The following is a 16049-nucleotide window of genomic DNA, read 5'->3' on the forward strand; positions in this document are numbered from 1 at the left end:
GGAGACAGACAAGGAAAAGGGCATAGAACACAGACAGAGACAGATCAGAGGGAAAACATTCATAACTAAAACAGGAAATAACCAACGACATCCAAAAGAGAAAAGGCAGTCCAGATGGGGCTGTGATAGTAAATAGTCCTTACTTTGTTTGAGAGAGGAGGCTCTATTGTTCAAAGTGGAAAATCTCTTGTGACAGTTGTCTCTCATATTGGTCTGGCACTTTGCCACCAGCAGCTTGTCATGGATTTCATTTCTATCAGAAAGAAAACATGCCACCAAATATTCCTCTGCGGGGAATGTGTGTGTGTGTGTGTGTGTGTGTGTGTGTGTGTGTGTGTGTGTGTGTGTGTGTGTGTGTGTGTGTACTTGTCTCAACATCCTTGTGTGGACATACACTTGACAAACCACCCTTTCTGTGAGGACCTTTTGACTTGTGAGGACATTTGCCTGGTCCTCACAACTACAGAAGTAAAATATTTGTTTTACTTTGTGTGTTTTGCATTCTGAAGTGAGGTTGCAACTCTCTACTCCCATCTAGTGCTAGATATTTTTTTTTTCCATCATTCTAGCTATAGTGGAAAGGGGGGCCCTCACAAACTACTAACCCAGGGGTCGGCAACCCGCGGCTCTAGAGCCGCATGCGGCTCTTTAGCGCCGCCCTAGTGGCTCTCTGGCGCTTTTTCAAAAATGTATGAAAAATGGAAAAAGATGAGGGGAAATTTTTTTTTGTTTGTTTTAATATGGTTTCTGTAGGAGGACAAACATGACACAAACCTCCCTAATTGTTATAAAGCACACTGTTTATATTAAACATGCTTCACTGATTCGAGTATTTGGCGAGTGCCGTTTTGTCCTACTACTACTGGCGGTCCTTGAACTCACCGTAGTTTGTTTACATGTATAACGTTCTCCGACTTTCTAGGACGTGTTTTATGCCACTTCTTTTTCTGTCTTATTTTGTCCACCAAACTTTTAACGTTGTGCATGAATGCACAAAGGTGAGTTTTGTTGATGTTATTGACTTGTGTGGAGTGCTAATCAGACATATTTGGTCACTGCATGACTGCGAGCTAATCGATGCTAACATGCTATTTAGGCTAGCTATATGTACATATTGCATCATAATGCCTCATTTGTAGGTATATTTGAGGTCATTAAGTTTCCTTTAAGTCCTCTTAATTCAATTTATATCTCATGACACACTATCTGTATGTAATGTGGCTTTTAATTTGTTGCGGCTCCAGACAGATTTGTTTTTGTATTTTTGGTCCAATATGGCTCTTTCAACATTTTGGGTTACTGACCCCTGTACTAACCAAACGTGGGTCCACACAAAGTAGGCAAGACATGTATGTGTGTGTGTGTGTGTGTGTGTGTGTGTGTGTGTGTGTGTGTGTGTGTGTGTGTGTGTGTGTGTGTGTGTGTGTGTGTGTGTGTGTGTGTGCGTGTGTGTGTCATGATGTTTGTGAATCATAGTCTCCTGTGGTTGTGTTTTTATTCCCACGTCGCACTCACATACTGTACCATACCTGCCAACAACTCCGGTTTTCCCGTAATTCGTACAGTTTTCATCAACCTATTCCGGGTTACGGTTGCAGTGATAAAAAATACGGTTTTTCATTAATTAAAAAAAAAAAAAAAGGGTGAAAACTACGCGAATTGCACCTTGTGCAGACAAGATTTTTCGATCGGACACGGAGGAATTAGCGATGTAAAAGACCACGTTGGGACAAAAAAACACAAGTCTAATGCCGTTGCTAGCGATACAAGTGGAAAACTTTCAACGCTTTTTCGTCGCCCAAACAGATTCTTTGGATGTGATAAATGCCGAAGTTTTATTTACGGAGGCAATAATTGAGCATGGACTTCCAATCGCACTGGCTGATCACATGGGACAGTTAAATGTTTGTAATGCAACCTTTAAAAATCATTACGCGGTGATCGCGGTCCCAAAAATAAACTTTTCTTGCATGATAATGTCCAGAAAAATTCGCTTTATATTACTATAGAGTCCTTTTAACGAATGAGTTTGATGGTTTATCACAAACCTTAAATGAAAGAAGTCCTTTGTTCTCCTGCACCATGCATGCGCTTTGGCCTTGCTTCGTGTTTGGTGCGCAATCCTGTCGGCTGTATTTCACAGCACGACATACTGTTAAAAGTGTTTATACTATTTATGCTTTCAAGTCCAAGTTGAAGAAATCTTGTTAAAGATTTTTCGATCGGACACGGAGGAATTAGCGATGTAAAAGACCACGTTGGGACAAAAAAACACAAGTCTAATGCCGTTGCTAGCGATACAAGTGGAAAACTTTCAACGTTTTTCGTCGCCCAAACAGATTCTTTGGATGTGATAAATGCCGAAGTTTTATTTACGGAGGCAATAATTGAGCATGGACTTCCAATCGCACTGGCTGATCACATGGGACAGTTAAATGTTTGTAATGCAACCTTTAAAAATCATTACGCGGTGATCGCGGTCCCAAAAATAAACTTTTCTTGCATGATAATGTCCAGAAAAATTCGCTTTATATTACTATAGAGTCCTTTTAACGAATGAGTTTGATGGTTTATCACACACCTTAAATGAAAGAAGTCCTTTGTTCTCCTGCACCATGCATATGCGCTTTGGCCTTGCTTCGTGTTTGGTGCGCAATCCTGTCGGCTGTATTTCACAGCACGACATACTGTTAAAAGTGTTTATACTATTTATGCTTTCAAGTCCAAGTTGAAGAAATCTTGTTAAATGTTGACAGCATAACTACCAAAATACAGAAGTATGTCCTTAATATTTTTGCAGTGCTATTTCTGTTGAAAAGTTCAAATGATTACATTAGAGATGTGATGTGCCACTTTTCAAGTGTCTGATGGCTTCAATTAATTTTCATAAATTTTTCATATTTTGAATTCTTTTGAAAGGCTTACAAAAAAAACTACATTTGAATTGTAATTCCATGCTATTGACAGGACTATTAATTTTAATGAAGTTAGCTTACCATGTTTACAGTATGATAATTGTGATAGAAATGTGAATTTTAGGCACAGAATATTTTTTACAATTGAACAAGGCAGTAGATTATACAAGCTTGGACAGAAAGTTAATAATGACACCAATGGAATTGTTTAGTACTGTTTTACCATTTGTTTACTGTAAAAAGTGTTTATACTTTCAATGAACAAATTGAAGTCTTGTGAAAGGTTGACAGGATAACTGGCATTAACTGTCAAAATAATTTCAAACTATTGAAGTTAGCTTACAGAATAAACATGTCAATCAACCCATATGATTTTTGCTGTAATATTTTTGTTTTAAAAAGTCACTGTGACTGATAGAAAAGTGATGGTTTTAGCAACATTTTAACCTGTCTGAATGCTAATAATCATTTTGCGTCGGGGGGCGAAGCCCTGAACCCTCCACCAGGACTTTGTCCTGGACCTACCGGGGCCTGCGGCCCTTGGACCCCGGCTACTAGGTTTTTCTGATTTCAAAAGTTGGCAGGTATGCTGTACCTTGCTGAGAATGTACAAACCCCAAAAGCAGTGAAGTTGTCAGGTTGTGTAAATGGTAAATAAAAAGAGAATACAACAAATCCTTTTCAACTTATATTCAATTGAATAGACTGCAAAGACAAGATATTTCATGTTCACACTGAGAAACTTTGCTATTTTTTTGCAAATATTAGCTCATTTGGAATTTGATGCCTGCAACATGTTTCAAAAAAGCTGGCACAAGTGGCAAAAAAGAGTGAGAAAGTTGAGGAATGCTCATCAAAGACTTATTTGGAACATCCCACAGCTGGACAGGCTAATTGGGAACAGGTGGGTGCCACGATTGGGTATAAAAGCAGCTTCCATGAAATGCTCAGTCATTCACAAACAAGGACGGGGGCGAGGGTCACCACTTTGTCAACAAACGCCTGAGCAAATTGTTTAAGAACAACATTTCTCAACAAGGAATTTAGGGATTTCACCATCTACGCTCCGTAATATCATCAAAAGGTTCAGAGAATCTGGAGAAATCACTGCACGTGAGCCATGATATTACACACTTTGGATCCCTCAGGCGGTTATGCATTAAAAAGCGACATCAGTGTGTAAAGGGTATCACCACATGGGCTCAGGACCACTTCAGAAAACCACTGTCAGTAACTACAGTTGGTCGCTACATCTGTAAGTGCAAGTTAAAACTCTACTATGCTGTCAAGACTTGGACTGTGGAGTTTTTGTTTTCCCAAGATGCAAGAGAATTTGGATCGGACATGGCTTGAAGGTGGGTACATGATTTATTTAACACTATAACTACAAAGAAAGGATCAAACAAAAAGCGCGCACAGGGGCGGAGGTAAAAAACTAGACTATAAAACACAAAACCTGCACATTGGCAGAAACTATGAACAAATAAACAAAACACTAACTGTGGCTTAATAAACAAACTTACTGTGGCATGGGATCGTGAACAGGGCTTGAAACGCGAGGATAGCAGGGTGAGAAAGGCTATGACTCCAGGACGAACAACAGAAAATGAAAAGCTTAAATAACACAGACATGATTAACAACAGGTGCGTGACTCAAAACAGGTGCGTGACATGACAGGTGAAACTAATGGGTAACTATGGTGACAAGACAAGGGAGTGAAAAGCCAGAAACAAAACAAAACATGACTAAGACAAAACATGATTACACAGACATGACACATGCAAAGTGAAAGCAATTTATCAACAACACCCAGCCATCTTCGCTGGACCCGAGCTCATCTAAGATGGACTGATACAAAGTGGAAAAGTGTTCTGTGGTCTGACGAGTCCACATTTCAAATTGTTTTTGGAAACTGTGGACGTCGTGTCCTCTGGACCAAAGAGGAAAAGAACCATCCGGACTGAAAGTGTAAAAGTCAGCATGTGTGATGGTATGGGGGTGTATTAGTGCCCAAGACATGGGTAACTTACACATCTGTGAAGGCGCCATTAATGCTGAAAGGTACATACAGCTTTTGGAGCAACAAATGTTGCCATCCAAGCAACGTTATCATGGACGCCCCTGCTTATTTCAGCAAGACAATTCCAAGCCACCTGTTACATCAACGTGGCTTCATAGTAAAAGAGTGCGGGTACTAGACTGGCCTGCCTGTAGTCCAGACATTGAAAATGTGAGAAGGCTAAAATATGAGAAGGGAGACTGTTGAACAACTTAAGTTGTACATCAAGCAAGAATGGGAAAGAATTCCACTTCAAAAATGTGTCTCCTCAGTTCCCAAACCTTTACTGAGTGTTGTTAAAAGGAAAGGCCATGTAACACACTGGTAAAAATGCCTTTTTTTGCAATGTGTTGCTGCCATTACATTCTAAGTTCATGATTATTTGTTTCTCAGTGTGAACATGAAATATCTTGTCTTTGCAGTCTATTCAATTGAATATAAGTTGAAAAGGATTTGTTGTATTCTCTTTTTATTGACCATTTACACAACCTGACAACTTCACTGTACAGTGCTGCACAAAGGTGCTTCGTGGGAACCTCCAGTGGGGGTGAGACAAGGCAAGTGTCATACTTGCTCATCTCATCTGCCAACAACAACAAAGTCTCCTCCAACAGCTTAATAGAACTTGTGGACTTGGGAATTTGCTAAGTGTTCCTCGTCGGCCTCTCGGTGTCACAGTCCATCTGACTAGTCCGCCACCAGCCCTCGCAGCCAGAGAATCAACAAGCCTTCTTTTTTTTTGATTCTCATTCCTGATTTCTTTACTTATGCTAATTAATTCTAACCAGGAGACTAAAACTAGAGTTTTACTGTTTGGACTTCCCGTCAAGTTTGCAGTGCAGGCTGGCAGTTGACAACCTAGGGCAGGGGTGTCCTAAGTGCGCACTGGGGACAAACAATAATATGTGAAATAAAAAGAAACACATACTTTGAATGATCTTTGTCATTTCTAGTTCCTAGTTTCTTTTTAAAAGTAAGGGGGGAAACATAAATTGGAAGTTGAATTTTCAGTGAAAAAATGTGAGATTTTATTATGGGCCTGCTGCAATGCAAGCAGCCCATATTATTATTGCTCATACTTCAACTTTTATTAATATACAGGTAAAAGCCAGTAAATTAGAATATTTTGAAAAACTTGATTTATTTCAGTAATTGCATTCAAAAGGTGTAACTTGTACATTATATTTATTCATTGCACACAGACTGATGCATTCAAATGTTTATTTCATTTAATTTTGATGATTTGAAGTGGCAACAAATGAAAATCCAAAATTCCGTGTGTCACAAAATTAGAATAATACTTAAGGCTAATACAAAAAAGGGATTTTTAGAAATGTTGGCCAACTGAAAAGTATGAAAATGAAAAATATGAGCATGTACAATACTCAATACTTGGTTGGAGCTCCTTTTGCCTCAATTACTGCGTTAATGCGGCGTGGCATGGAGTCGATGAGTTTCTGGCACTGCTCAGGTGTTATGAGAGCCCAGGTTGCTCTGATAGTGGCCTTCAACTCTTCTGCGTTTTTGGGTCTGGCATTCTGCATCTTCCTTTTCACAATACCCCACAGATTTTCTATGGGGCTAAGGTCAGGGGAGTTGGCGGGCCAATTTAGAACAGAAATACCATGGTCCGTAAACCAGGCACGGGTAGATTTTGCGCTGTGTGCAGGCGCCAAGTCCTGTTGGAACTTGAAATCTCCATCTCCATAGAGCAGGTCAGCAGCAGGAAGCATGAAGTGCTCTAAAACTTGCTGGTAGACGGCTGCGTTGACCCTGGATCTCAGGAAACAGAGTGGACCGACACCAGCAGATGACATGGCACCCCAAACCATCACTGATGGTGGAAACTTTACACTAGACTTCAGGCAACGTGGATCCTGTGCCTCTCCTGTCTTCCTCCAGACTCTGGGACCTCGATTTCCAAAGGAAATGCAAAATTTGCATGGTTGGGTGATGGTTTGGGGTGCCTAATAATGATGGTTTGGGGTGCCTAATAATATATTAAAACCAGCGTGATGTGGGCGCGCATGGAATCGTATATCAACATGGACAGAGCTGCGTGAAAAAAGCCACCCGGCCTCTTCGCGTAAACTTAAACTTACCTTAACCACTCGCTCATCTTTTCTTCATCCATCCCTTCGAGTTAGCTTTTATGATGACGCCGGCTGGAAAGGTCTCTTTTGGCAAGGTCTTCCTTTTGAATATCACCATGGGTGGAAGTTTCTGGCCATTAGCATGGCAAGCTAGAACCACAGTGAAGGATGACTTCTCATTCCCTGTGGTGCGAATATTCACCGTACGTGCTCCCGTTGTATCCACAGTGCGGTTCACAGGAATATCAAAAGTCAGTGGAACCTCCTCCATGTTGATTATGTTCTCTGGCCGGATCTTTTTTTCAGCTATCTTGTTTTTACAATATGCACGGAAAGTAGCCAGCTTTTCTTGAAAGTCTTTAGGCAGTTGCTGTGAAATAGTAGTCCGTGTGCGGATGGAGAGATTGCGTCTTTTCATGAACCGGAAACCTGTCGCTTAGTAGGAGCCATTTTGTGGTCTTTACAGATGTAAACACACAAAGGAAATGAAACGTAATATCCGCGCGCTTCTTCTTCTTCTTCTACGCGGGCGGGTGGTTGCTTACAGTAGAAGAAGAAGTGCTTCCTGTTCTATGGGGGCGGGTGCTTACCTTGGCGGTTGCTTGCGTAGAAGATGAAGCACTTCCTCTTCTACGGGGAAAAAAGATGGCGGCTGTTTACCGTAGTTGCGAGACCGAAACTTTATGAAAATGAATCTTAATATTAATCCATATATAAAGCGCACCGGGTTATAAGCCGCACTGTCAGCTTTTGAGTAAATTTGTGGTTTTTAGGTGCGGCTAATAGTGCGGAAAATACGGTACTGTTAGAAGTAGCCCCTTTGGGGCCAAACATAACTGCCATGTGGCCCTCAGTGAAAACCACTTTGACACCTCAGGATTACAAGATATATTCTATTGGTTTTGAAAATCCAGAATATCATAATGGCCCCCCCGGTGAAAAAAGTTAGGACCCCCCCCCCCCCCTGACGTCGTGCACGTACAAGCAAATATAAACCACACATTCCAACATTTTGTTGGACCCACACGTCTTGGACCGTGGCATTCTCTCCGTGATTTGTTGAGGGTTTATCACTTTGGAAACAGAGCGAGTGTGATGGCCGCGCTCCTTTCCCTCTCTGAATGTGGCTCTTTGTACGTTGGAGGAAGAAAGAGACACTTGTTGTGCAGACCTAGTTTGCAGCCAGAGAGTGAGGGCCCGCTTCTGTGCAAAAGTGTGGCAGTGTGAGGCGGAACAGTAAGCAGTAGTGACAGCGGGAGAGATCAACAACTGGCGAGAGGGAGGACTTATTTGATTCTACATGGCGTTTCTTCCTGTAGAATGTGGCCAAGTTTGCATGACCAAATGTGGTTTTTAGCTCTAGTTCCTGACATGTTGGTGGTCAGCAGGTCTACAGGTCAATCCTCACATGGATTCATTTGGTGCAGAAATACTGGATCAGCACCCAATTGTACACCTTCTTCCTGTATATGCTTCTACAGGCCTCAGATTTGACTTTTTAAGGTCAAGGCAACTTTATTTACACAGGTAATAACTATTTGAGATTAAAATATCTTTTGCAAGAGTGACCCGGATAAGGCTGAAACGACGCGTCGACGTAGTCGACGTCATCGGTTACGTAAATACGTCGACGCCGTTTTTGTGCGTCGGCGCGTCGCATATTTACGTCACTCTACTTTACTGTCATGGCGGAGCGCAAAGCAGACGATGCGAGCGAGGGGAAAAAAGCACGCCAAAAGTCGTCAAAAGTGTGGGAGTATTTCAATAAACGGCCTAATAATGTTGTTGTATGCACACTGTGTCGAGCGGAAATGGCCTATCATAGCAGCACAACGGCTATGAACGAACATTTGAAAAGAAAACCCCCCGACAGCGTTCTTGCCATCACCATCAACAAGTCAATCGTCCGCGTGCGTATACGTTGTCATTATTACACAAAAACATGAATGTGTCATTTGTATCTGCGTTGTAAATTTATAAACTAAAGCACCGTTTCGCTCTGAGAGGCGCGTTTGGCGTGCCTGTTCAGTGTTTACAAAGACGCGCTCCTCTTTAACGCTGTGGAGAGGCGGCGGCGGCGAGCGAGCGGCGAGGCGGGGCGCGCCGGGAGCGACGCCGCAATCGTGCCCAGGTGCGCGATCCCCGCAGTTGGAAGAGAAAAGACTTTGTGTAAAATGAAAAGATTGTAAACCTGGCAAAGCCGTCTGGCGTTCAGTCTGTCGGTCCTGAAAGAACCCCACGGCACAAGACGTGTCACAAACGCTAACGTTAATTAGTTGTGCAAATACCTTTTACAACATTAACAGTTACATATACTATGTACAAACCAACAATTAACTTTCACTTTAATCATACCATCATTGTTGTGTTATTAAGCAAAATAAGCAATACTTTTACTTTTGTTGAAATGTTTACACTGTACACTTTTTTGTATTGGATGTTTAGCTTTATTTTTGCACATTTTAGCAAATAAGCAATACTTTTACTTTTGTTGAAATGTTTACACTTGTTACAGAATATTTCCGTTTTGCAATTTTTTGTATTGGATGTTTATCTTTATTTTTGCACATTTTAAAGCAAAATAAGCAATACTTTTACTTTTTAAATGCTTATACTATTCCAGAATATTAAGATTTGCACTGGATCTTTACTTTTATATTTGCACATTAAAAAGCAAATAAGCTACTTTTAATTTTGTTAAATGTTAAAAGTTTTAAATGTTTACATTGTTACAGAATATTTTGTCATGTTGTTGTCAATGTTGACTGAGTGGCCATACTTTTTTTTTTGTAAATAAAAGCCATGCCTTTTGAAAAAACTGGCCTACATTTATTTTTTCCTCTTCATTTTAAATAAAAAAAAAATCGGTAAAAGGAAAAATAATCTATAGATTAATCGAAAAAAATAATCTATAGATTAACCGATTAATCGAAAAAATAATCTATAGATTAATCGATAGAAAAATAATCGTTAGCTGCAGCCCTAGACCCGGACAAGAGGGCAGCAAAAACAGCTTTCATAAATACCTATAACATACTTGCCAACCCTCCCGGATTTTCCGGGGGACTCCCGAAATTCAGCGCCTCTCCCGAAAACCTCCCGGGACAAATTTTCTCCCGAAAATCTCCCGAAATTCAGGCGGAGCTGGAGGCCACGCCCCCTCCAGCTCCATGCGGACCTGAGTGACGTGTTGACAGCCTGTTCACACGTCTGCTTTCCCACAATATAAACAGCTAATGATCGAGGGCGAGTTCTTGGTTTCTTACAGGTAAAAGCCAGTAAATTAGAATATTTTGAAAAACTTGATTTATTTCAGTAATTGCATTCAAAAGGTGTAACTTGTACATTATATTTATTCATTGCACACAGACTGATGCATTCAAATGTTTATTTCATTTAATTTTGATGATTTGAAGTGGCAACAAATGAAAATCCAAAATTCCGTGTGTCACAAAATTAGAATATTGTGTAAGGGTTAAATTTTGAAGACACCTGGTGCCACAAACTAATCAGCTGATTAACTCAAAACACCTGCAAAGGGCTTTAAATGGTCTCTCAGTCCAGTTCTGAAGCCTACACAAACATGGGGAAGACTTCAGATTTGACAGCTGTCCAAAAGGCAACCATCGACACATTGCACAAGGAGGGAAAGACACAAAAGGTTATTGCTGAAGAGGCTGGCTGTTCTCAGAGCTCTGTGTCCAAACACATTAATGGAGAGGCAAAGGGAAGGAAAAACTGTGGTCAGAAAAAGTGTACAAGCGATAGGGATCACCGCGCCCTGGTCAAGATTGTGAAAAAAAACCCATTCAAAAATTTGGGGGAGATTCAGAAGGAGTGGACAGCTGCTGGAGTCAGTGCTTCAAGATCCACCACCAAGAGACGCTTGAAAGACATGGGTTTCAACTGCTGCATACCTCGTGTCAAGCCACTGTTGACCAAGAAACAGCGCGAAAAGCGTCTCACCTGGGCTAAGGAAAAAAAGAGCTGGACTGCTGCTGAGTGGTCCAAAGTCATGTTTTCTGACGAAAGCAAATTTTGCATTTCCTTTGGAAATCAAGGTCCCAGAGTCTGGAGGAAGACAGGAGAGGCACAGGATCCACGTTGCCTGAAGTCTAGTGTAAAGTTTCCACCATCAGTGATGGTTTGGGGTGCCATGTCATCTGCTGGTGTCGGTCCACTCTGTTTCCTGAGATCCAGGGTCAACGCAGCCGTCTACCAGCAAGTTTTAGAGCACTTCATGCTGCCTGCTGCTGACCTGCTCTATGGAGATGGAGATTTCAAGTTCCAACAGGACTTGGCGCCTGCACACAGCGCAACATCTACCCGTGCCTGGTTTACGGACCATGGTATTTCTGTTCTAAATTGGCCCGCCAACTCCCCTGACCTTAGCCCCATAGAAAATCTGTGGGGTATTGTGAAAAGGAAGATGCAGAATGCCAGACCCAAAAACGCAGAAGAGTTGAAGGCCACTATCAGAGCAACCTGGGCTCTCATAACACCTGAGCAGTGCCAGAAACTCATCGACTCCATGCCACGCCGCATTAACGCAGTAATTGAGGTAAAAGGAGCTCCAACCAAGTATTGAGTATTGTACATGCTCATATTTTTCATTTTCATACTTTTCAGTTGGCCAACATTTCTAAGGTTTCTCATAGTCATTCACATCGACGTCCCACTGGGGTGAGTTTTTCCTTGCCCTTATGTGGGCTTTGTACCGAGGATGTCGTTGTGGCTTGTGCAGCCCTTTGAGACACTTGTGATTTAGGGCTATACAAATAAATATTGATTGATTGATTGCATTGATTGATGTATGGCTTAGATGCAGCTGCTCGGCCATGGAAACCCATTCCATGAAGCTCTCTGCGTACTGTATGTGGGCTAATTGGAAGGTCACATGAAGTATGGAGCTCCATGGGGGTCCTGGGCAGCAGCCGCCTCTCCTGGGACTACGTGGGCAGCAGCTTCCGGGGCAAGCACGAGGAGACGCTGCTCCGTCGGTGGATAGTGTGGTCCCGGAGAGGTCTGGGTGGCGGAGGCGGACGGCGAGATCCTGGGCTGCCTCTTCAGGGAGAGAGAGAAGCGCCCGGGCGCCAGGAGGTTTTGCCGGCTGGTGACGGGGAACTGGCACCGTTGGGAGGATCTGGCTCGCCTCCTGATCCACAGTCTGGAGCGCAAGGAGAAGGAGGAGGGGGCGTGGCGGGTGCATGCGCATGTTCCTTACCTGGGCCAGGTGGTCTTCAAGAAACTGGGCTATCAGCCGCTTGGCGAGGGCGAAGAGAAGGAAGAACAGCTGGAAGCTCCAGAAAGAGGATTTTTGGGATAACCCCGTCACTAAAGTCTTCTACAAAGACTTGTGATGCAGGACTTGTTTATTGGCGCGCAATATAAACACGCGCAATGGCGGAGAACAAACTATGAAACCAAAAAGACTATAAATATGGAACAAAAACTTACTTGGCTTGGACAAAAGTCGTCGCTTGAGGAATTGACATGAAAAGAAGTATCAGGCATGAACAGAGCATAAATGTGTTGAGGTCGTCAGGACGAACAACAGAAAATGAATGAACTTAAATACTATGGACATGATTAGTGAAAGCAGGTGTGTGACTCAAAACGTGAAACAGGTGCGTGACGTGACAGGTGAAAACTAATGGTTGCTATGGTGACCAGACAAGGGAGTGAAAAGACAGAAACTAAACAAAACATGACTTAAAACAAAACATGATAATACAGACATGACATATAACCCATTTACAAAAAGAATACAATTGTAAGTTAATAATACTAACACAGACTCTCCTAAACGTGTTAGCATATTAGCTAATGCTAACGGCGCTAGCGTCATTGCATTGCGATAGCACTTACAAATATGCACGAAAACATTCCTAAGTAAGGATTGTTTTAGTTGTATTGTAAAACTTAAAATATTTGCTTGGAGTGAGGAATGAAGACTCCTGGGCACTTGTTTTTAAATTATTTTTACTGACATTATTATTTATTTTTTCCATCCATCTTCTTCCGCTTATCCGAGGTCGGGTCGCGGGGGCAGCAGCCTAAGCAGGGAAGCCCAGACTTCCCTCTCCCCAGCCACTTCGTCCAGCTCTTCCTGTGGGACCCCGAGGCGTTCCCAGGCCAGCCGGGAGACATAGTCTTCCCAACGTGTCCTGGGTCTTCCCCGCGGCTTCCTACCGGTCGGACGTGCCCTAAACACCTCCCTCGGGAGGCGTTCGGGTGGCATCCTGATCAGATGCCCGAACCACCTCATCTGGCTCCTCTCCATGTGGAGGAGCAGCGGCTTTACTTTGAGCTCCACCCGGATGGCAGAGCTTCTCACCCTATCTCTAAGGGAGAGACCCGCCACCCGGCGGAGGAAACTCATTTGGGCCGCTTGTACCCGTGATCTTGTCCTTTCGGTCATAACCCAAAGCTCATGACCATAGGTGAGGATGGGAACGTAGATCGACCGGTAAATTGAGAGCTTTGCCTTCCGGCTCAGCTCCTTCTTCACCACAACGGATCGATACAGCGTCCGCATTACTGAAGACGCCGCACCGATCCGCCTGTCGATCTCACCATCCACTCTTCCCTCACTCGTGAACAAGACTCCCAGGTACTTGAACTCCTCCACTTGGGGCAAGATCTCCTCCCCAACCCGGAGTTGGCACTCCACCCTTTTCCGGGCGAGAACCATGGACTCAGACTTGGAGGTGCTGATTCTCATCCCAGTCGCTTCACACTCAGCTGCGAACCGATCCAGTGAGAGCTGAAGATCCTGGCCAGATGAAGCCATCAGGACCACATCATCTGCAAAAAGCAGAGACCTAATCCTGCAGCCACCAAACCAGATCCCCTCAACGCCTTGACTGCGCCTAGAAATTCTGTCCATAAAAGTTCAGAACAGAATGGGTGACAAAGGGCAGCCTTGGCGGAGTCCAACCCTCACTGGAAACGTGTCCGACTTACTGCCGGCAATGCGGACCAAGCTCTGACACTGATCATACAGGGAGCGGACAGTCCGATACCCCATACTCTCTGAGCACTCCCCACAGGACTTCCCGAGGGACACGGTCCAATGCCTTCTCCAAGTCCACAAAGCACATGTAGACTGGTTGGGCAAACTCCCATGCACCCTCAAGGACCCTGCCCAGAGTATAGAGCTGGTCCACAGTTCCACGACTAGGACCAAAACCACACTGTTCCTCCTGAATCCGAGGTTCGACTATCCGGCGTAGCCTCCTCTCCAGTACACCTGAATAGACCTTACCGGGAAGGCTGAGGAGTGTGATCCCACGATAGTTAGAACACACCCTCCGGTTCCCCCTTCTTAAAGAGAGGAACCACCACCCCGGTCTGCCAATCCAGTGGTACCGCCCCCGATGTCCACGCGACATTTTTTTTTTTACCATATGTTTATCAAGATTCCCCCAAAAAGTGTGGTCCCCTTTAACTACTAACATGAGTGTAATAATACAATTATTGATGTTATTTATTCACATTTAACTACATGAACTCAGTGTCCATGTGTATTTAAATACATTTACAGTGCAGGGGGAAATGTAGAAAAAAATTAACATTTAAAAAATAATGTACCAAAAATGTCACTGCCCCCGTGCAGTACCTCTGCGGACCCCCTGGGGGTCATGCACCCCTGTTGATGACCTCTGCTTTAGAGGAAGTTCAAGCTGTCCAGAGGTATTCATGATGAAGAAAAATGGAAGTACCGTATTTTCCGCACTATTAGCCGCACCTAAAAACCACAAATTTACTCAAAAGCTGACAGTGCGGCTTATAACCCGGTGCGCTTTATATATGGATTAATATTAAGATTCATTTTCATAAAGTTTTGGTCTCGTAACTACGGTAAACAGCCGCCATCTTTTTTCCCCGTAGAAGAGGAAGTGCTTCTTCTTCTACGCAAGCAACCGCCAAGGTAAGCACCCGCCCCCATAGAACAGGAAGCGCTTCTTCTTCTACTGTAAGCAACCACCCGCCCCCGAATAAGAAGAAGAAGCGCGCGGATATTACGTTTCATTTCCTTTGTGTGTTTACATCTGTAAAGACCACAAAATGGCTCCTACTAAGCGACAGGTTTCCGGTTCATGAAAAGACGCAATCTCTCCATCCGCACACGGACTACTATTTCACAGCAACTGCCTAAAGACTTTCAAGAAAAGCTGGCTACTTTCCGTGCATATTGTAAAAACAAGATAGCTGAAAAAAAGATCCGGCCAGAGAACATTATCAACATGGACGAGGTTCCACTGACTTTTGATATTCCTGTGAACCGCACTGTGGATACAACGGGAGCACGTACGGTGAATATTCGCACCACAGGGAATGAGAAGTCATCCTTCACTGTGGTTCTAGCTTGCCATGCTAATGGCCAGAAACTTCCACCCATGGTGATATTCAAAAGGAAGACCTTGCCAAAAGAGACCTTTCCAGTCGGCGTCATCATAAAAGCTAACTCGAAGGGATGGATGGATGAAGAAAAGATGAGCGAGTGGTTAAGGTAAGTTTACGCGAAGAGGCCGGGTGGCTTTTTTCACGCAGCTCCGTCCATGTTGATATACGACTCCATGCGCGCCCACATCACGCTGGTTTTTAATATATTATTAAAGTTTGACTGACCTATCTGACTGTTTTTTTGACATTCCTTTAGCGCAGTTAGATGCGGCTTATAACACGGGGCGGCTTATAGGTGGACAAAGTTTTGAAATATGCCGTTCATTGAAGGCGCGGCTTATAACCCAGGGCGGCTTATGGTGCGGAAAATACGGTACATTTGTATTATTAAACAGGACAAGAAGCAAGGAACCAAACAGAGACAGGATTCAATTTAGCTCAGTGTCGCCCCACGCTCTGAGGAACAAGTTCCACGCCTCCCCATTTATTTGGGCAAATCCCTGATTACATAGCTGCAACTGCTTCTAAGGGGAGGGGTCTCATTATGCAGCGGCTGCACTGGGTCATAAACA

General features: G+C 43.4%; 1 protein-coding gene and 1 pseudogene across 1 annotated transcript in view; both read left to right on the forward strand.

Moving 5' to 3' along the window:
- usp43b (ubiquitin specific peptidase 43b) overlaps window positions 1-16049 on the forward strand; it is a 248565-nt gene that overhangs the window by 51469 nt on the left and 181047 nt on the right. The gene's annotated exons all lie outside the window — the stretch shown is intronic.
- Window positions 11983-12428, forward strand: LOC140679718 (probable N-acetyltransferase 14; annotated as a pseudogene).

This window comes from Nerophis lumbriciformis, linkage group LG22 (genome assembly GCF_033978685.3).
Source record: "Nerophis lumbriciformis linkage group LG22, RoL_Nlum_v2.1, whole genome shotgun sequence".
NCBI classification, from domain to species: Eukaryota; Metazoa; Chordata; class Actinopteri; order Syngnathiformes; family Syngnathidae; genus Nerophis; species Nerophis lumbriciformis.